This window comes from Lutra lutra, chromosome 18 (assembly GCF_902655055.1).
Source record: "Lutra lutra chromosome 18, mLutLut1.2, whole genome shotgun sequence".
Taxonomy (NCBI): domain Eukaryota; kingdom Metazoa; phylum Chordata; class Mammalia; order Carnivora; family Mustelidae; genus Lutra; species Lutra lutra.
Window position 1 is genome coordinate 17,222,692 of NC_062295.1, and position 21,269 is coordinate 17,243,960.

General features: G+C 46.6%; 1 long non-coding RNA gene and 1 pseudogene across 1 annotated transcript; both read right to left on the reverse strand.

Annotated features, from left to right (window-relative positions):
- Positions 1-814: 814 nt before the first annotated feature.
- On the reverse strand, positions 815-1,302 carry LOC125090554 (uncharacterized). The gene is made up of 2 exons (XR_007124380.1): positions 1,146-1,302; positions 815-945 (listed from the first exon to the last, which is right to left on the reverse strand). It is a non-coding gene; the product is annotated as an uncharacterized LOC125090554 (long non-coding RNA).
- A 6,623-nt stretch (positions 1,303-7,925) lies between these two features.
- LOC125090547 (N-alpha-acetyltransferase 20-like) lies at positions 7,926-8,715 on the reverse strand (annotated as a pseudogene).
- Between the last annotated feature and the right edge of the window lie 12,554 nt (positions 8,716-21,269).

Below are 21,269 nucleotides of genomic sequence, written 5' to 3' on the forward strand. Positions count from 1 at the left end.
AAAACCATAGAGCTGCTTCTTCAAATCATACCAATAAATATTTCTGCTTTGAAATATATGAATATGCCTGCTGATTAGGATAAAGACTACAGAGAGTTTCACTTCCTGATAGGTCAGGTTTTGCATCAAATGAGATATGAGAAGCAGTTTTATTTTTCAGAGCTTCTCCGATTTTGGAATGGGGGATAGGAGATGTTGGAGCTCTATCTCATTTACGTTATAGGGAGGGGAAAGGAGTTCTGGTGTTTGATAACCAAATACATCCTCCGACTTTTCCCCTTTTCTTCTTTTTCTCTTTGTTTTGTCAGGAAGGGAGGAGGGAGCAAGCTGCAGAGCTTGAGGATTCAAGTGAGTACCAGGAAAAGTGCGGCATCTCTCCACTTCTCTTCTCTCTGCCTTCCTGCAGCCAGAGTGAGACTGAGATGTGAAGCTCCTCGGGGAGCCCAATATTCTTCATAATGAAAATTTAACCAACATCCTTTATACACTTGTTCAACATCTGTTTGGAGGAAAACCTGTTTGCTGCATGGGGAAGGATGAAAAAGAAAGATATAGGTGACAGTGTGCAGCCACATCCCCAGAGTGTCAAGCAAAGCACCTCTGGCCCCAAACTCATGTGCCCCTCTCAGTCAGAAACAAAGCCCTGCAGTTGGTCTGATCTACTTGGCTCAGGTAGGTGGTTAGCAACTTCCTCCTTTGAATCATGTGTCCTTTATGGGTTTCTTAGACAATATCCCAAATTACTTCCAGCCACACACACTCAGTCTCTGAGAAGAATTATAATACTGGTCTTTTCTTTGTCTTATTACTTTCCTGGTTCCCTGAACAGATTATCCCCCAGACAAATAAGGTATAGGCCCTGGTCTGTAATGAAATATTTTGCCAGAAGGGCTTGTTTTACTTCTTTAACTCCACTTATCAGCCTTCATAGGGCCTCCTTCAGGACTGTGGAGTTTCAGGGTTTGTTTTTTTTAAGATTTTATTTATTTGACAGAGATCACAAGTAGGCAGAGAGGCAGGCAGAGAGAAAGGGGGAAGCAGGCTTCCTGCTGAGGAGAGAGCCTGATGTGTGGCTCGATCCCAGGACCCTGAGACCATGACCTGAGCCGAAGGCAGAGGCTTAACCCACTGAGCCATCCAGGCACCCCAGTTTCATGGTTTTTATATTCCGGTTTTTCACGACCTGTCTCCTTTCTCCATCAAAACCAAATTACCTTGTCTCCTTGTGCCTTAGTGCACTACTGAAAATCTAGTAAATGAGGATGACTGGATTCATGATCCATCTCTCCCAGAGTTCTGGTCTTTGAACTGTGGTCAAAAGCGCTCTAATGCAAGCAGGTATTTTAGACCACAGCGTGGAGGTAGAGGGACTGCGAACTGAGGACTTTTACTTTCATAATGAGCACACCACCCTCTGCTCAGTCTCACTCAGGTGTCCAACTCTTGATTGATTTTGGCTCAGGTCATGATCTTTTAGTTGTCAGACTGAGCCCCATGTCCACGCCAGGCTCCGTGTGCAGTGGGGAGCCTGCTTGAGATTCTCTCTTCTCTGTCTCTTTCTCTTCCTCTGCCTTCCCCTCCGAACTCGTGTTTTCTCTCTTTCTTGTTCTCTCTCCCTCTCTCTCTCAAATAAATAAACCTTAAAAACCAGTCAGAAAAAGACATTCAGATTTTAAAATGGGAAAAGGACAGTAAATATACAAAAAAACTTCAATCTGGGGCACCTGGGTGGCTCAGTGGGTTAAGCCTCTGCCTTCAGCTTGGGTTATGATCTCAGAGTCCTGGGATTGAGCCCCACATCAGGCATCCTGCTCAGCTGTGAGTCTGCTTCTCCTTCCCCTTCCTCCCTGGTCATGATCTAGCACCCTCTCTCAAATAAATAAATCTTTTTTAAAAAATGACTTCTCTTTCCCCCACTGAACTGACTTGACACCCTGGGCCCAAATCAATCAACAGTACTTGTTGTGATTGACCTATTTTGTACACTCTGTTCTGTTTCATTGATCTATCTTTATGGCAAAGACTTTGATTACTGTGGTTTTACAATCAGTCTTAAAATTGAGCAGGAATGTGCTGTGAAGTGTGTAAGCCTGATGATTCATAGACCTGTACCCCTGGGGCAATTAATACATTATATGTTAATAAAAATAATTAATAAAAAATTGAGCAGGGATAATCATTGTAGGTTCTTCAACTGTGTTCCTTTAAAGACTTTTGTGGCTAGATCCTTCACATTTCCATATATATTTTGGAATCAACTTGTTCATTTCTACTAAAATAGAGGGAAAAGATGGCTAGCATTTTGACTGGGATTACATTGTCTGCATGAATCAAGTCATGGAAAACAGAAATCTCAATGACATCAAATCTTCCGATGCATGAACAAAGCATATCTCTCAATTATTTTGGTCTTCTTGAATTCCTCTCAACAATGCCTTATAGTTTTCTGTGTAAGGCTGCTTCATATCTTCCATGAGATTTATTCATAGTCAGTTTGCTTTTTTGTTGTTGTTTTTGTTTAGTAAGTAGGCTCCACACCCAGCATGGAGCCCAAAGCAAGGCCTGAACTCACAACCCTGAGTTCAAGACCTGAGCTGAGATCAAAAGCCAGATAAGTCATCAACTGAGCCACCCAGTCACTCCAACCAGCTTATATCTTAGATGCTACTGTAAAATATTTTAAATTTTCATTCTCCTATCCATGTACATTTATCATGCATCTGTCTGACAAGGAATTCCTATCCAGAATACATAATAAACTCCAAGAAGTCAAAACCAAAAACAACATTGACAACAACAATGGGCAAAAGACTTGAACAGACAGTCCCCAAAAGATGTAGGAATGCCCACTACACACACGAAAAGGTGCCTAACTCAGATCATTCGTCACCAGGGAAATGCAATGTGAAAGCATAATGAGATGCTATTTCACCCTCACTGACAACACAGAATGTTAATGAGGATGCTGAGCAACTGGAGTGTCACTATATTGCTGGTGGGAAGTGTAAACTGATCAACCACTTCGGAAACTAGGCTAGCACTTCTATATATCCCCACCCTGTGACTAAGCAATCCCACTAAGCAAGTTCAGGAGAAATTTAAGATTTCTGTAAGAATATTGTAGCCTATTCACAATGACCAAAAACTTAGATACAATGAAATGTCTAATCATCAGATGAACAGATGAATAAATCATAGTACATGCAAACTACATACAAAGGAGCAAACTATCTTTACACTGACAAAGACTTTCTCCTTGACCAAACTCTACCCAGTGTCCTCTGAGCCCTCTTCTCAACTAGACCTCAACCTTGACTTATCATACACAGACTTCACCAAACACTAACATAGTTTCTAACAGCTCAAGGCCCCTCACCGAGGATGGCGCCAGTCCCCCTTAGCGCCTACCTGAGAAAACTCACGGTAGCTACTATTTCTTCAGCCAACACTGAAAAATCAGGCCCCTGCCTCCCAGTGAGCAAACCCAGGAGGTTTCACAGGGACAAAGACCTTTCCTACTTTTTGTCATCTTTTCCTTCCCTGACTTTATTCAGCCCCGGCCTTACTCCCTCATTCTCTCCTTAAAAAGCCCTCTGGACAAATCCAGGTTGAGTTTCATGCATACAGGACTCTTTTCTTGATTGTAGTAGTTATTAGATTAAAATCTGTCCTCACCACTTGCACTAAGATCTGGCGCTGTTTATCTTTGATACGTGCACACAACAGGGAAAAACTTCAAAGAACATGCAGAGTGAAAGAAGACCAAAGAATACATGCTGCATGATTCTGTTTATATAATGTTCAAGAACAGGCAAATCTAATCTACCATAGATCCTGAAATCAGAAAATGACCAGTGGGGGTAAGGAGACCAACTAGAAAGAGATACAAGGGTAACTTCTGGAGTTACAGATACACTTTATGTCTTGTGTTTGGGGGCTGGTACACAGATATACAGTTGACCCTTCAACAATGCAGTGGCTAGGGGTACCCATTCCTGTGCAGTCAAAAATTTGCATATAAATTTTTTCTCCCCCAGAACTTCACTACTAATTGCCAACCGCTGACCAGAAGTCTTACTGATAATAGAAACAGTTGATTAACATATATTTTGTATGGTAAATGGATTATACATTGTATTCCCTCACTAAAGTACGCTAAAGAAAATATTCAGAAAATCATGAAGAGGGGCACCTGGGTGGCTCAGTGGGTTAAAGCGTCTGCCTTCAGCTCAGGTCATGATTCCAGGGTCCTGGGATGGAGCCCCACATCGGGCTCTCTGCTCAGCAGGGAGCCTGCTTCCTCCTCTCTCTGCCTGCTTCTCTGCCTATTTGTGATCTCTATCTGTCAAATGAATAAATAAAATCTTTAAAAAAAAAGAAAATCACGAAGAAAAGACATTTGCATTACTGTACTATATTTATCGAAAAATCCGCATATAAGTGGACCCATGCAATTCAAATCCATGTTGTGTACATTTCTTAATGCTCAACAAACTTAACACTGAACACCTGAGCATTTTATTTTATAAATTATCTCTTTCTCTACCCTTCCCTCCCACCTCCATTTTCTTCCTTCCCCTCCCCCTCTGTCTTTAGGAATACCTGGGGTAATTCTTTTCTTTTCTTTTTTTTTTTTTCTTTTAAGAAGGCTCCACTCCCAGCATGGAACGCAACATGGGGCTTGAACTCACAACCCTGAGATTGAGACCTCAGCTGAGATCAAGACTCACACACTCAACCCAGTTAAAGCACCCAGGTACCCCTACCTAGGGAAATTCTAAAGGAAAAAAGAAATAGATGAAAGATGTGACTGACCCAAGTTCCCCTTTCAATATTGACCTACCCCTTCTTTAGTAAGGGGATACCAATTTTTATGAGGTACCAATCTGCCCTGTGAGAAATTCTCCCCTCCACATGTTCCTGCAGCTAGGGGTAGGACCACATGCCTAGTTCTGGCCAATGACACATATGTTGAAATCTTCATGGTAGGGCTTCTGAAAAGCTATTGCTCTTAAACGTGTGTTTTGTCAGTGTCCCTTTCTTTTCTTCCTTCCTGGAGTACAGTGTCTCAAATGAACTAAGAAAACAGTGCTGTTCCCTGGTACAAACCTATTACTCTGAGAAGCAAGCTATGGGACCTCTCAATCAATTCACAACTAAGTTACATTGCAAGTCAAAATGTGTAGGCATCAAAATGAAAAAAGCAAGTCCAACTGGAAGTGAGGAAGGATATGCACATGGCTGTGTTAACGCATATATAAGAATTTGGTATCTAAGTGACATTTCAAATCCATGGGGGATATAGACCATTGCTAGGTGGTGTAGGACAAAAAGGGCTACCTTATAACATACAAAATAATACAGATAGATAAATGGTGTAGACAATAGAAGCCAAAACCATAAAAGTGCTAAAAGAAAATGTAGTACTGATTGAAAAGGTCTTTTAAAGCATCATCTTAAAGCCACAAGCCATGAAGTTAAACTGTCAGATTTGGCACCATAAAGATTCAGAATGAAATGTATCATGAAATGTATGGTACAAGCTAAACTCAAAAACAAGAAGAGTTTGGGACAAAATACTGCAACAAGTACAGAGGCCAAGGACTACCATTCTACACATAAAAAGTTCTTAGAAATCAACATAAAGTGCCACCTGGGAGGCTCAGCCTTTGGCTCAGGTCATGATCCCAGGGTCCTGGGATCCAGCTTTGCTTCCAGCTTCCTGCTCTGGGGGGGGAGCCTGCTTCTCCCTCTCCCTCTGCCTGTCACTCTGCCTACCTGTGCTCTCTCTCTCTGCTGCTCCCCTTGCTTATGTTTGTGCACGCTCTCTCTGTGTCAAATAAAATCTTTTTTTTAAGATTTCATTTATAAATAAATAAAGATATCACGTATTTATTTAACAGAGAGAGAGATCATAAGTAGGCAGAGAGGCAGGCAGAGGGAGAGGGGTAAGCAGGCTCCCTGCTGAGCAGAGAGCCCGAGGTGGGGCTCAATCCCAGGACCCTGAGATCATGACCTGAGCCCAAGGAAGAGGCTTAACCCACTGAGCCACCCAGGCGCCCCAAATGAATAAATAAAATCTTAAGGAAAAAAACCTCAAAATAAAAAATAACAAATCAACAATAAAAACATAAATAATCAAACAGACAACCCAGTAGGAAATGAAAAGGAGAAACGGTTCAGGTAAAAAAACTATCAGTGACAGTGACCAACTAAAAATACTCAGTCTTCCTACTGATTATAAAAATATAAACAGGGGCACCTGGGTGGCTCAGTGGGTTGAGCGTCTGACTCTTGATTTTGGCCCAGGTCATGGTCTCAGGGTTGTGGGATCCGGCTCCACTCGGGCTCTGCGCTCAGAGGGAAACATGCTTCAGATTCTCTCTCTCCCTCTCCTTTTGCCCCTTCCCCATTCTCTCTCTCTTTCTCTCAAAATACAAGGAATCTTTTTCTGCCTGCCAGCTGACAGTTTAAGAGACTGAGACTATTCTGTGATGAGCATCTCACTTACCATGGGTGAGAACAGAAATTGACATAACCTCTTTTGAGGACCATTTCATAGAAGCTTCTCCCCTGAAATCCATCTCACTGGGAAATTCAAACACACATCCAAAAATGTTCATCACAGCCCTAATAGCCACCCAAATGATGAACTGAAGTATCGTCACGTAAGTACAACCACACTGTGGAATACCATTTAGCCGATTTTAAAAAAAGAAAAATGAGGCAAGAACTTATATGCCCACTTTATTTAAATTAGGATACTGGGTGGGGGAAATGTATTCACTTTTGTCATTTACAAAGTTAATCCTAAAGGGGCACCTTGCTGGCTAGTTGGAAGAACAGGGATTCTTGATCTGGTGGTTATGAATCCAGCCCCAAGTTAGGGACACAGATTCTCTGAAAATAAAATCTTAAAAATTAAAATTAAGTGTAAAAGAAAAATAATTAGTATTCTAGATCTGAAACCATTGTTTTCCATAAATATTTTCCAAATTTTAATTTGTTCCCTTTTTGAAAAAATGGGAGGGGGGAGGTGGTGAAAAGGCATGATTTATTCAACTTTCTTGATGGGCAAGTTTGGCAGCTAATTTATCCTCCGTAGAATGAGAGTATTCTCATTCTCAAGTGACCTATCTTCTCTGGGGAGGGAAAACAGCCACCCCCACCTTCAGAATATCTCAGATCAAAATCTCAACCTGCTCTCTGGGCTGAGCTGTGTAGATGCCAACACTGTGCTGGAAAGGCCTAGGCTGTCCAGAAAATGCTGCCTCTGCCAAGAGGTGATCCTGTGACCCATTTGCACGTCAAGGGGGACATTTTTGTTTGTTTTTGTTTTTTTAGAGTCTACAGTGCATTTTATATTCATCTTAGATTTCTACATTTCATATATGCTTTTAAAGCTTCAATTAAGGGGCTCCTGGGTGGCTCAGTGGGTTAAAGCCTTTGCCTTCAGCTCGGGTCATGATCCCAGGGTTGTGGGATCGAGCCCCACATCGGGCTCTCTGCTCAGCAGAGGGCCGGCTTCCTCCTCTCTCTCTGCCTGCCTCTCTGCCTACTTTTGATCTCTGTCTGGCAAATAAATAAATTTTTAAAAATCTTTTTAAAAAATCTTCAAATAACAGTTCAATGCAAAATAAAAAATATAGATGGCAGTAGTTCTCAGGCACAGAATTTAGGAGGAGACTGGAGCAAGTTTTTTCCTTAGCATATAGTGAATATTATGACCCAAAATAGTGGAATGTTTCCATCTGACCTCGCTGCCTTTTTGATTGAATTTTATTACAGTGAACAGCTTTAGTAGGTATGATATTGCTAATTGGAAATTGAAGTTTGGGCCCAGGTCATGGTCATGTATTTTCTTGAAGTCGTAAGACCTAAATGATTACTTTTCTCCTAATTGAGCTCCAAGATCATCCAATGAAAATAATATTGTCCATAAAATATCTGGAGCATCAGACTAAGAACCACTGGCCATGGTTACTCAGTGTCTTCAGGCCTCACAGGATGAGGTAATGGTATGATGGATTTCTTCTCAGTGTCTCTGGAAAGAGCTTTCCTCATATCATAGGCATCCTCATCAGGCTCCCGGTTGCTGGTTGAGTGGGACTCTATGACCCGTCCTGTACACGCTGTAGCCCAGCCGCTTGTGCATGTTAACTGCAACTTGGTTAGACACTCTTACAAAGAGATCACTGAAAAATCCACCCTTTCTTTCTGAAATCTCCTCTAATAAGTCCATAACTTTAGCAGCCAAACCAAGGCATCAAAATTTTGTGGCAACAGAGAGAGCAGTGATGTGCCTGTGCCATTCTTCCCTAGCTACTGAGCCTACTGCATTACCCGTGATGTAACCCATTAACTCTCCACCAGGTGCCTCCCAAAAAATGAAGTACTCTGGCTAGTGGGCAAGGTACTGTAAGTAAAAAGGAATCCCATAAGTTTCTGTAAGTGGATCCAAGTTTATGTTGTTGAAGCGGAACAGGTCATCGCATGTGAAGGCCCGGAGCATAGTCACTGCACCGCCGTCATGAAAGCTGGCTTAGGAGACCCCCCACCGACAAGGGGGACATTTTTTAATGAGGTTAAAATCACATTAACAGGAATTCTCACAATAGAATTTCAGAAGTCCTGCAGCCCCTGGCCTGCTTTCTAAAACATACAGACCAACATAAAAACCAGTGAAATAGAACATGGCAATTTGGAGACCTGATCAGGAAATAGAACCTTGAGCATCTAATTTAGTTCCTCATCACTCTGCTGGCTGAGAAGTACTTACTGGGATCTACAGGGCACGAGGCACTGAGACACACATGGTCCCTCCGGGTACCATTATTCCCACAGGGTAAATAAGATGTCTGTGTTGTGACAGGACTGACTGCCATAAAGGACATGCACAGAGAAGAGATAGTGGGCTAGACCTTGTCTGTAGGTGTCAGGGGCCTCCGGAGGGAGCCGCATCTGACATGAGCTAGAAGAGCCAGAGGCTGGGCACCTTCTTGACTCATGGGGCTCATCCACATCCAATCTGTCAGCACATCCCATCAGCTCTTCCTTCAACATGTACCCAGACTTGGGTCAATCAGCAGCACTTCCACGCCTACCACCCTGATCCAAGCCGGCAGCATCTCTTGTCTTGGGGGAGAAAGTGTCTCAGGCAGAGGGAGCAGCCGAGCTTCCCCATGACCAGCAGGCACAGGGCACATTGGAAGGACTGACTGGATCCTATAGGGCAGGGAAGGTGAGCTGGAAGCAAGACTGGAGAAGGAGGACAGAGCAGCCATGCAGCCACAGAAGGAACGTTTGGGTTCATCTCCAACAGCAACAAGAAGCCATGAAACTAGGCAGTGACATGATAGAATGGGCCTTCCACATACCTGTGGCTCCAGGGGAACATGGGAATCTGGGGAATGGAGAAGAACCTGGAAGCTAACTGAGCAGACTAACCATGTCTCAAAAGACAAATGATCATAACTCGGACTACAAGAGCAGAAGCAAATGTAGAGAAAACATGGTAGATTCCAAAAACTATTTAGCAGATAAAATCACAGGCCTGGGGGAGTGACAGCAGAAAGGGGAAGAAAGTCAAAGCAGATGACTCCTTCCTTTTGCACGGGGGAGCTGAAGGACACAGTGGTCCCATTCATAGAGCTTGTGGGGTGGAGGTGGCAAGAAGGAAAATACAGGAAGGGAATCTTGAGAACAGTTTTGGAAAGACTGGATTTGAGATAACACTGAGACATGCAAATGCAGATTTCCAGTTGGCAGGAGGAGACCCAGGGTACCGTGGGAGGATCATGAAAAGCAAAGGGAGTCACACCAAGCAGTACAGATTCTCACCATGTAGCTCATGGGGAATCAAAAGGTTTCCAGTAATACATTAACAGGAGAAGATGTGGGATTCCAAAAAGATCACCCTAGCCAGAGCAGGAGCACATGGTTGGGAGAGAGAGCTGTAAGAGAAGCAGGTAGGATGAGGAGGATGTGTTGCAACAGAGCAGGCAGGAGAAGGGACCTGAACCAGGGGTCTGCCCACAGGGAAGGAAAAGGGAACAGACTTGCCCTCTGTCACAGTGCAGCTCCCATGCGGCTCCTGGGGATGGTCGAAAACCCAGAGCACATCACCTCCCCGACTTGGAACCCCTCGGTCCTCCCGCATTTCACTCTCTGACAGCCTCTCCAGAATGCTCTCTTGCTCCCTGCTCTCCAACACAACATCAGGTGCCACTGACACAGCCCTGGGCTTCAGTGTCCAGGCTAGTTTCTCCTGTCTGGAGAACAAACACCTGTTTGTCTTGTGAAGACTTCCCTCCTCCACTGGGCAAGAAGGAAGAGCAGTGCTGACATCAAGGAGGTGGCCTGGCACCATGAGAAAGGCTGCAAGGTTGGTAGAAGTAGCCTGGCATGCATAGAGAGGCCATATGGTTCCCCTGTTGGACACAAATGACCTCGCAGAACAGCAGCACAAGGTGACCTGGCTAGAGTGAAGAAGGGAGACAAAATAGACCCACTCAGACAAAACCAGGTGGTTGGTCCACCACAAAATACCAATCATCCCCTCTCCTGGCTCATAGGAGTGAATGCCTTCCTTCTGAATAACATAGTTCATCTCACTACTCATACCTCCCTCTAGAAAAGACTGATGGAGTTACCCAATCCCAGCACTGATTCACCTCCCATCATCAGCACCCAGTCCAGAGCACACCCCTGCTTCCTTGAACACTCTCAAATACATCTGCTCAAAGCCCAAATTTTGTATGTTCTTTCTAACACCTTTCTTACTGATCAGCCCCACAGTGCCCTTGATGTGGGTTCTCCCCAATGATGAGTAATGAACCCATTGTGCTTAAGGACAGGTGTGCTCCCAGTGGCCTCTGGGGAGGATGCTGACCAGTGTCACGGGAGGAAAGGTCAGTTCCTTTTCTTGGAGGGATGTTCATGGAGTTCCAATCTGAAGGTTCCCATCTTCTCTGTGAAGCAGGACCCATCCCATCGCCCATGTTACGCAGAGAATGAAGGAGGAGGGTGGCATCAATTACAGGGTTGAGGAGAGTGCAAAAAGTCTGCTGGAAGGATTCCAGAGAGTGGGAAAGGGAGCTTCCCAGAGAACCATAGAATGGGGGAGCTCCATGAGGGCACAGGTGAGGCTGGTTCACAGGAACTCACAGTCATTCTGAGCGGCCCTGCTGTGTGATTCCCACCATCAGGATTCAAGGTGAACATGGATGCCTTGTTTCACCCAGGGTTTGGGGTTTACTCAGATGAAAGGCAAGGGAAGTAGAAGCACTTCCAGGACAACAGATGAATCATGGGCTGGGAATTCTAAGCTCAGCTGAGAGATGAGAGCCTCGAGGGAGAATAAAGGACAGAAAAATCTAAGGAGGTCCTCCAGAAGAGCACACTGACGGCAAAGCAGAAATAACAGATGGAACATGAGGGAAAGAAGAGATCGGGGTTGAAAGGAGCTGTACTGCTCAGGTGCAAGGTGGTACAGCACTAGGGTGGAAATCCAGGGCACCACGCTGGGAGTGGTGGCAGAAGTCATCACGCCAAAGTAGGCATTTGAGAAAATGAGTGCCCTGTGTGGAAGCTGGGTGCTCCATGTGCACATGAAGGCCACCTAGGCCTGTAGCAGGAGACATAGTGGAAGACTGTGGGCCCAGCACCCAAGTCTTCCATGAATTAGTTTAATAACTATGGGGGGTTAGGAGAAAACAGTAATGATGAGGCCAGCGTGCTCCACCTGGGGACCATGGATCACAAGGAAATGGCATGGGGGCAAAGAAGAGGGAGGACACCAATCTTGAATCCCCTGATCCTGAAAATGCAGGGTATGAGAACACAGGCAGCTCCTTTGGGGACTTAAGGAAAGATGTACACACACACACACACACACACACACACACACACACCGAAGGGATAGGGTCAAAGCAAAGAGAGGGAGGTAATGGCTAAGGAGAGGCTGAGGAAAGAGAGGAGGCTGGCGATTATGGACACCGAATTTCCCAGGTCATTCATGGGGAGGAGATAGGGATGGGGGTCACAAGATAAAAAAAAAATAGGTAACTGCCTTAAGGGAAGAGCAGGATGGGAAGATAAGGGAGTGAGGGATCGGGAGCGACAAGAGTTGGTGATCACAGTAAGTGCTCGAAAGATTCCTATTGAACCAAATAGAATTATTAAAATATAACAACATATAAGCCCAATATGTCCCATAGAAGAGTTCTAACTGTAGGATGGTGGGAGTGAGAGCACCAGTCCATGATGAAGGTCAGGACACTGATGATGGTGACATGTGCTGACACTCACTACCAGTCTTGAACACCTGCTGTGCGCCAAGCACTGGGGAGAACACTCCATATCTAGTCCTTCCAGCAGTCCTTTCAGACAATTCCTTGCATGGCTAGCTCCACAAGGGCTCCGCACTGAAGGAGGGAACATACCAAAACAGCAGAATCCTAGCACTCCTGGGAGGCCAACCGGCTTTCTTAATGGATTTTGGGGCTTTATGGCTGTAACCTAAGGCAGCAGGAACCAGCATGACCCACAGCTAGGACACAGTCAGTAACTTCAACCAAATAATATTCAGATGGAGGGAAATCATGGGTCACCTGGGTGGCCCAGTCGGTCAAGCATTGGACTCTTCGTTTTGGCTCAGGTCATGATCTGAGGGTTGAGAGATCCAATCTCACATCGGGCTCCACACTCAGTGTGGATTCTGCTTGAGATTCTTTCCCCTTCCTTTCCTTCCTCCTCCTTTTTCCTCTGCACATACTCTAAAATAAATGAATAAATCTGTTAAAAAAAAAGAATGGAGGGAAATTAGAAGTAGTAATAATAACTTGTGGAAGGCTTCCCTCTGGGCCAGATCCTGTACTGACTGCCTTGGATCTATTTCTCATTTAGTCCTTACATCCCAAAGGCAGGTTACCATTCTTATCCCCATTCCAAAGAAAGGTCAGAGGCAGAAGGGGATTTGACCATGATTCATGCAAGGAATCCCTATGGTATTAATAACATGACTTTCTGACAAGATTTAAGGGTTTAACACACCACAGTGAAGTGGCCGATCATGATATCACAGAACTTGAAGGACAGAGCCCTGTAAAATATCTCCAAACATTAATGTATGGATTTTCCTAATCCTTTTGCATGTTCTTCAGATGAAGGAAAGTCCAGCACAAAAAAAACTGTCATGAAATGTATCCACATGGCAAATATACCTGGTCTTTATAGCCCGGGACCTATCCCAGAAGATTCTGACTCAGTGAATCTAGAGGAGGACGTGAGCATCTGTGTTTTGTTTTAAAAGCCCCACAGGCTCTGCTGATGTGCTATTTGGGCTCAGTACAATAGCCTTAGAGTCTCTGCAATTCCAAATCCAAACTTCCCCTACAATGCTGAGATGGCTGCAGACACAGCGGGGTAGTGGAAACTAAGGCAGAGAAGAACAGAGAAATTATAAAAACCATCGAATAGAGTCACGAAAAGGCAAACTTGAGTTATACAACTTCTCCGTCCTTTTGTTGTGTCTGTGTTACTCTATAGTTAATTTATTTTTTTTTAAGTAAGCAGGTTTGCACAAACTGTTACCAACAAATATTAAATAAATCAATACCAACAACAATTTTAAGTAAATGAAATTGTAATATGCTACTAGAAACTATTTCCTTTCTCTCCGATAGTTTCAGTGGCACTTCAGAGTCTCTTAGCAAACAGCAGTTCATATGAGAAAAATTATTTCTAATTCAACAGTGCCACACATGAGGTCAGCGGCACCTAAAAGCTGGGGAACAAATGAAGTTGGGTGGAGTCCATTTACATTCACAAACGTCACCACAGAATGCCTCCAAGTCTTCAAAACTTCTGTACTTATCTATTCATTGAATCAACCACCACTAACACCTACTACATGACAGACATGGCACTAAGTGTTTCATTAATGTTAAGTATCATTTCATCTTTCCGATCATTATTATCATCCCCATTTCTCAGATCAGGAAACTGAGACATACAATGGATTAGGAACATGGCTTATAAGAGGCAGAGCTACAATCAGCTTGGATCTGGACTCCATGTTTTAAATCACTATGCTTAGTCTCCAAGAACCTACAGAAAGTGCAAGTCTTAACCCCAAACCTTGGTTTTCCCGACCCTATAGTGTCCCCCATGTGGCCCCAGCTTCAAGGACATTCAGTTCACACTCCTTCCCTGCTCTAACGAAACACCCTCCCACATCCACAGTTATTTCTTAGCCTTCTGGTCTCAGCTTAATGACAAACTCTAATGCACCCTGTATTTCTCAGCACTCAAGGAAAAACTGTAATTATGTATTTCACGGGTAATTACTTGCTTCCTGTCTTGTCCAAACAGGTGGTGAGTACCTCAGACACCTGTCAGACTATTTAACATGTGTTCCCAATCACCACCCACCACCACCCACCCAAAAGGAAGGGCCCACCACAAAGTACACTCTCAACAATTTCTGCTGAACGAACTACACTCCAGCCTCGTGCTTGCCAATATGGGACACACATCTGTGCTCACAACGCTGCCCCCACTACACCCCTGAGAATGTAGACTCCAGGGGCCTCCACGCAAGGGCTCTGGAAAGTACTGGCTCTGTGCACCAATATTACCCGGTCCTGGGCCCGCACTCGACCCCCCCCCCCCACCCCAGCCTTGACTGGCCTGATGTCAGGTGCACAATGGGGATCCTGACAACCCCCAGTGGAATGTAACCTACTCAAGAGGGAGAACTTCTTCCTCGTCAAGACGACACTTATTCGGTTCACGTTGGTCTTCCAGCAAGACTTTAGCCCCAAGAAGGCCGACACCCCCGTCTTGCTGGTTCCCGCCGCGTCCCCAGTCCCGCTATCTCCAGGACCGCGGCACAGCACAGGTGAGATAATTAGCAGCTCCATAAATGAAGCCCCGCTCTGGGCTCTTCACAGGCGTGAAACGAGGGGCGCATGAGGTGACAGCTACCTTTTGGCAAACCAGCGTGTTCCTGAGACACAGGCCCGCCTCCCACCGAGGCCCAAGCCCCCAGAGGACGCGGACCCCTGAGCCCTCACCCCGCAGGTTACCTCTGAGCAAAGAAGCATCTTCACAAGCGCCACGCACTCCCTCGTCGTCTGTGTGGAGGAGGAAAAGCAGGAAGTGAAAGAGGGTTTCCTCAGGCCGCCGTCCTTGGGCGCGGGGGTTCCAGGATGCTGTGCCCGGCGGAGAGATATGAGCCGGGTCCACAGGTGCTGAGGGGAACCGCCAGCTTCTGAGACCACGGCTCAGAGACGCGGCTCCGGTCGGCTGCGCTAACAACCTTCCTGCTGATTGGCGCATCTACCCAGTCGCTGATTGGACAATTTCCCCGCCAATTCGGCCTGCCGACGATTTATTGGACTCCTTTTAGCCCCGCCCACACGCCCGGGAGCTTTCCCACTCCGGAGTGGGGGCGCCCATGTTAGTTAACGCCTATTCTCTCCTCAAAACATCTACAAAAAGGGCGCCTGGGTGGCTCAATGGGTTAGGCCGCTGCCTTCAGCTCGGGTCATGATCTCAGGGTCCTGGGATCGAGTCCCGCATTGGGCTCTCTGCTCGGCGGGGAGCCTGCTTCCCTCTCTCTCTCTCTCTCTCTGCCTCTCCATCTACTTGTGATCTGTCAAATAAATAAATAAAATCTTTAAAAAAAAATCTACAAAAGAGAGTTTGTCTCGTAGGTGTTATATGCTGTCCTCAAGTTCTTCAGTTTTCCTGGTGGACTCCGCTTTTTCACTTGTGGAACTTGAGTGGTTTTGGGCAGATCCTGAATTTTAGAGTTACTAGTGACTCTGATTCCAGAGTCATCCTTCTGTAACAGGTTTTGCAGGTCTTTAATCTTTTTTTCACAGCCATTTAATTTTTTTGGTGCCTGTGAATAATTTCTGCCATTTCCTGTTCGTAGACACTCTGTAATACCACCACTGCAAGATGATGGCCATAATTTCCCTCGTTCGATTTTGTTCAAGTTCCTTGATGGTACTCTGCCCTTTGCAGATTTCATTTGGCTCTAAACTATTTGCTCCCTGGGATGAAGATTGGGACAAATGCTTCCAATGTCTGACTTTAGCCCCCAGCGTTAATATTTCATCTGAGAGTCTGTTGATTTCTTGCTGTGCGGAGATGACATCATCAATGCCCATGTCATCACCATGGAAAATTCCCCTCCTCAGCACATCTCTGCTGAAATTGAAGATGTGGCCTATGAAGGAAGTCTCACTGCCATCCACTCCACCCACGGAATGGCTCAGGCAGAGCCCAGGCCACCAGCCCAGGACAACATCTCTGCGTCGAGGGAACTGACCTGGTTCGCTATGGAAAAGAATCCAGTGCAGTTGGACTATCTCACCAAGTGTCCCCAGAACTGCTGCCCAGGGGTAGGCTAAGAATCAGAAAACAATAGGAGTTTGTAGGCAACCCCTAGCTGAGGCCCAGCTGCCCCAGGAATGGCGGCTTAGGCTGCGGGGAAAGGCCAAACCCTTGAGCCTTTGGAAGCCTGGCTCCAGCCGTTGGTCCTGGTCCCAACCGCTCATCCACATGACTTCCCACGCCAGGCCTAGGCCTCTTCCCTTTCTCCCCCTGCTTTGGTGGCTGTCCCCAGTGGGCACTGAGTGCATGCTCTTGCCTGCCCACATGCCTGCCTGCCTACAGAAAATGCAGCTGGCCCTCCACTTTCCCCTAAGTGGTATCACAGTACACGAAGTCCTGCCGCTTGTGGTTTCCATGTAACAATATTGTTTTAAACTGAGGTGAAATGTACAGTCACACACATCCATCCAAAAGAGCAGATCTTAGGTGCATCTGACAAATGTCTCCACTAGCGCAGGGGACAGTGCTTAAGGAGACACTGGGCATTTCTAGCCTCCAGATGCTCCAACCTGCCCTGCCCCTCCCTGCTCATCAGACCTGCAGGGAAAGCACCTCCTATGCTGGGTTTCACAGTTCACCCGTCGCCCTCCATATGCACCTTGCGTGCCCCCTGCCTACCGCCAGTGTGCAGCCTAGCCTGGGCGGGGGGCTGCAGCTGTGATAGCAGTGCTGGGTCTGGGGGCTCCCTGCTCTGCACAGGACAACCCCGGGGCTCGGGCAGCAGAGGCCCAACCATGGACCAGGTCCCAGGCCTGGAGCTCATTGACTAGCCTGATCCCGCACAGCCCCAGGAGAGGGGTGGGTGGCACCACTGGAAGGGACCCTGTGAGGGTGGGGTGCAGGCCAAAAGCTGCCGCCTAGGTTGGAAACAATGTAGCTGTGCCAGCCTGTCCCCCTGTCCTTTCCCCCAGAGCCCCCAGGCCTGGGCCTGAGCCCCAGGAGAGCAGCAGGGTGGGTCGTCCTCCTGGGATGCCCCAGGTGTTTCCCTCACCCCCACCTCAAGCCCATCCTGTGGGCCCTGCAGAGCATCGCCCTTGGGGGAGTGGACCCAAGCCTTTCCCTGCCCTCCCTCACCCCGGCCTTTTGCTCTGGGCAAAACTCTGGTAACGGGTGTGCCCGAGGCCTTTCCCAGTCACTGCTGCGGACACTCCACCTCCAAGTCCCTTAAACTACAGGCTATGTACTATTGAATTCAACACCTCCTAGGTGCCACTCTCATCCTCTCAGTGCATTGGATTCCTCATGCCAGTGGGCAAGGAGCCAAAGAAATGAGGGACAAGTGCAAGTGAGCTTCCCTGATTCTGAGTACATGAGGCACTTGGGGTGCAAACACAGAATGGGGGCAGGGAGAAGTCACCGAGGCATCCTATGCTGCCCCCATGGCCCATGTGAACAGAAGACTGGCAGTTCCAGGAACCACGGTCCAACAAGGGCAAGGGCTCAGAGGAACCTCGCAGGGTAGCGGAGGGCGAAGGTGAGGCGTAGGAATGAGGAGCTCCGCACCAACTGCAAGAGCAGGGATCATAGTTTTACAAATTCTCCTGCCTTGAGATTCGCTCGGTTCCATACGCTTACCTTCTCCACGGGCTCCTCCTTCCAGCCATGAACCATACTTGAGTGTTTCCCAAACGATCAAACACAGAGACACGTGGAAGCTTTTCTGACCTTTTGTCTCCCTCTAGCGGCCACTCTATCTTACCCTCTTTCTCTCTTTAGACCGGTTCCCCAGGGAGACTCATTTTACACTGGCCACTTGTACATCCACACCCCAGGTTCTGAGATTCCCATTTCCTCTTGCCGTCCCTCCATCCCATGCCTCTTTGAGTTTTTGAATCTCCCTTCTCAGGCACCGAGGCTCCTTTCTGTTCCTCAGAAACAGAAACAGAAAACAGAAACAGAAACATCATCTGAGAAATGATGGTGTTACCCAAACCCTCACTCTATATCCATTGCCATTTCCACAGCATCAGCCCTCACTCCTGACTGATAAATCCCCAACTGATATCTCTACTTGAGATTTCTTCATTGTACATACCTATATCTCTCTATCCATCCCTGCACCCACCCTTCCACTCATCCATCCATCCTCCTTCCATCCACCCATCCATCCACCTGTCCGTCCATCCTTCCCTCCCTTCTCTTCCTTCCTCCCTCCCTCCTTTCCTCCCTCCCTTCCTCCCTCCCTTCTTTCCTTTGAACAAATATTTTCTGAATACCTACTATGTGCCAGGCTAGGAGCTAAAGATAGAGCAATAAAGAAACATAGTGTCCATACATAGTGTTCACCCAGCTGCCAACTGGATATGGATGTCTCCACTGGGCTGTTCGCCAAGCTCCTTGACTCACCAAGACCCAAGCCAAACTCCCTGATACCCCCTCCAACAGGAAACCCACTCTTATCCTCTAAGACCCCCGCCAAGGTAGTAGCAGCTGGCAAAATCAAAAATTCTGGGAGAAGGAGAGATTCTTCTCCTTCCCTCTTCACAGAGCCAAGTCGATCTCCTGGGTTCTCCCTCCTGCATTTAGCTTCTACCCCATCTCTACACCACAGTCCTGTTCAGACTGCTCTAATTTCTTGCCTTAGTTCCATTCCAGTTTCCCAGCTAGCTTCAACTCCCATCCCAGTTCCTCCTCCGCAGCCATCCAGAGGGAGATGGTTAATTTCAACCACCAATGTGGTTCAACACCAACCAATGTGTTCAACCACATTGCCCACCCTAGATCATTTTTCTGCTCTGCCTGCTGGGCTCTGTGGCCCAGGAAGCTGAGTCCCATGGGCTCTATCACCTGGCCTCCTTTGCTATCTGGCATCCAGTTAAATTTGGCCAATGGGAGGTACCAGCAGGAGATCAGAGGCTGGGGGTGGGTAGCTGAGGGTTTCATGCTTCCCTTTGCCCCACACACCAGCCCTACTCCCTCAATGCCCCCTGCTGGGGCCCGCGGTGGCTTCATCCCTCCAGGCCATAGCTCTGCAGATTATTCCCTAATCCTCTTCAGCCTAGGAGTAACTGCTCCCATAAGAGACAGACTATAGGTGCTTCACCAGCATTCTCTGGGGCTACTAAGGCTGCATGAATCTCAATAAACTGTCTCTTTATGAAATTATCTTTAATTAAGTTGTTTTGAGCATGATCTCTCTTTCATGCCAGAATCTTGACTCACAAGGCTTCCCACTGTCAGCAGGATGAATTCCCTATGACACACTCCACTGGAATTTCATTCTCCCACATGTTAACGTTCCTTCTTCTGTTCCTGGAACCTTGGGTGTGTAAGTGTACTTTTATTTTTTGGCAAAAATTTAGAAGGATTTTCCAGGAGAAAGGCTTCCCTGGGTCTAGCTCTCTAGTCTTTTAAGCAGTAATCTAAAAAATTATTTTTTCCTAGGGCACTTGGCTGCCTCAGTTGGTAGAGCAGGTGACTCCTGATCTTGGGGTTGAATTTGAGCCCCATGTTGGGGGTAGAGTTGATTTTAAAAAAATCTTGGGGCACGTGGGTAGCTCTACTGGTTAAGTGTCCAACTCTTGATTTTCAACTCAAGTGATAATCTCAGGGCTGTGGGGTCGAGTCCCAAGTCAGGCTCTGCACTGAGTGTACAGTCTCCTTAAGATTCTCTCTCTCTGCCCTTCCTTGCCTCAGGTTCTCTCTCTTTCTCAAAATAAATAAAATCTTTTAAAAAAATTTTTTTTTCCTGCAGGCAATGGGGATTCGTATCATTACATTCTCTTTGGGGTATGAGCTGCAGAAACCCAACTCAAGGGGCGCCTGGGTGGCTCAGTGGGTTAAGCTGCTGCCTTCGGCTCAGGTCATGATCCCAGGTCCTGGGTTCGAGCCCCGCGTCGGGCTTTCTGCTCAGCAGGGAGCCTGCTTCCTCCTCTCTCTCTGCCTGCCTCTCTGCCTGCTTGTGATTTCTCTCTGTCAAGTAAATAAATAAAATCTTAAAAAAAAAAAAAAAGAAACCCAACTCAAAGGACTTTAAGCAAAAATACTGGCTCACACAGAGGGACCAAAGCTTCAGGCCCGGCAGGATCCAGGGTCTCAAATCACATCAGCAGGACTTGATTTCTCCAGCTCGGCTTTCTTGTCTTATTTTTGTCCTTAAACAGCCTTTTTCTTCCTCACGGTCTTGAGAAGTGGCTAACAGCCACTCAATTTCAAGTCCAGTAGAAAACAAACTTCCTCAACAGACTTGACAACGATCCTTCTAGTCCTTGGCCAATAATGGTCCACCCTGGTCACATTGCTGGGGCCACGGCAGGCAAGCTCTTTGTCCCCGCAATCCTTGGGGTGTTCCCAAGGAAAATCAGGATGGAATTTCCAAAAGGGGGAGGGTATGCTGGACAGACAAAACCAGTGCTTATCTATCTACTGTCTTTGCTCACTGGCTCATAAGGAGGACCAAGTAAGAAATGTCTGGCTGGGACATGGCTTGTGATGGGTTCTCCCACAAATGTGTGGCCACATCCTTCCCTTCTCAGAACCTGGAAGTCCACAGACTCCTTCCAGGACAGGATGGATGTGCCTGAGGTAGATACAGGCCTTTATCTTCTTCCTGTAACTCCTTTCCTAGCACACAATCCCCCGGGGATCCATACGTACCCTGTGAACCATTCCAGATTCTTTCTACCCTGTAGAAAGCACTGTAGGCACAGGATGCATGTGCAGCCCACTGATTTTACCCCCCCCCCCAATAAAAATGAGATCAAACTTGGGAGTCTTCTGCAATGATGTTTTTCACTTACTTAGGTCGGAGAACCCCTTCCTTGGGGCTTGATGTAGCTTTATCTCATTGACTTAGTGGCAGAACATTCCGGCTTCTGGATGAACTATATAGTTCATTTGATCAGCCCCTTTTTGAAGCAAAT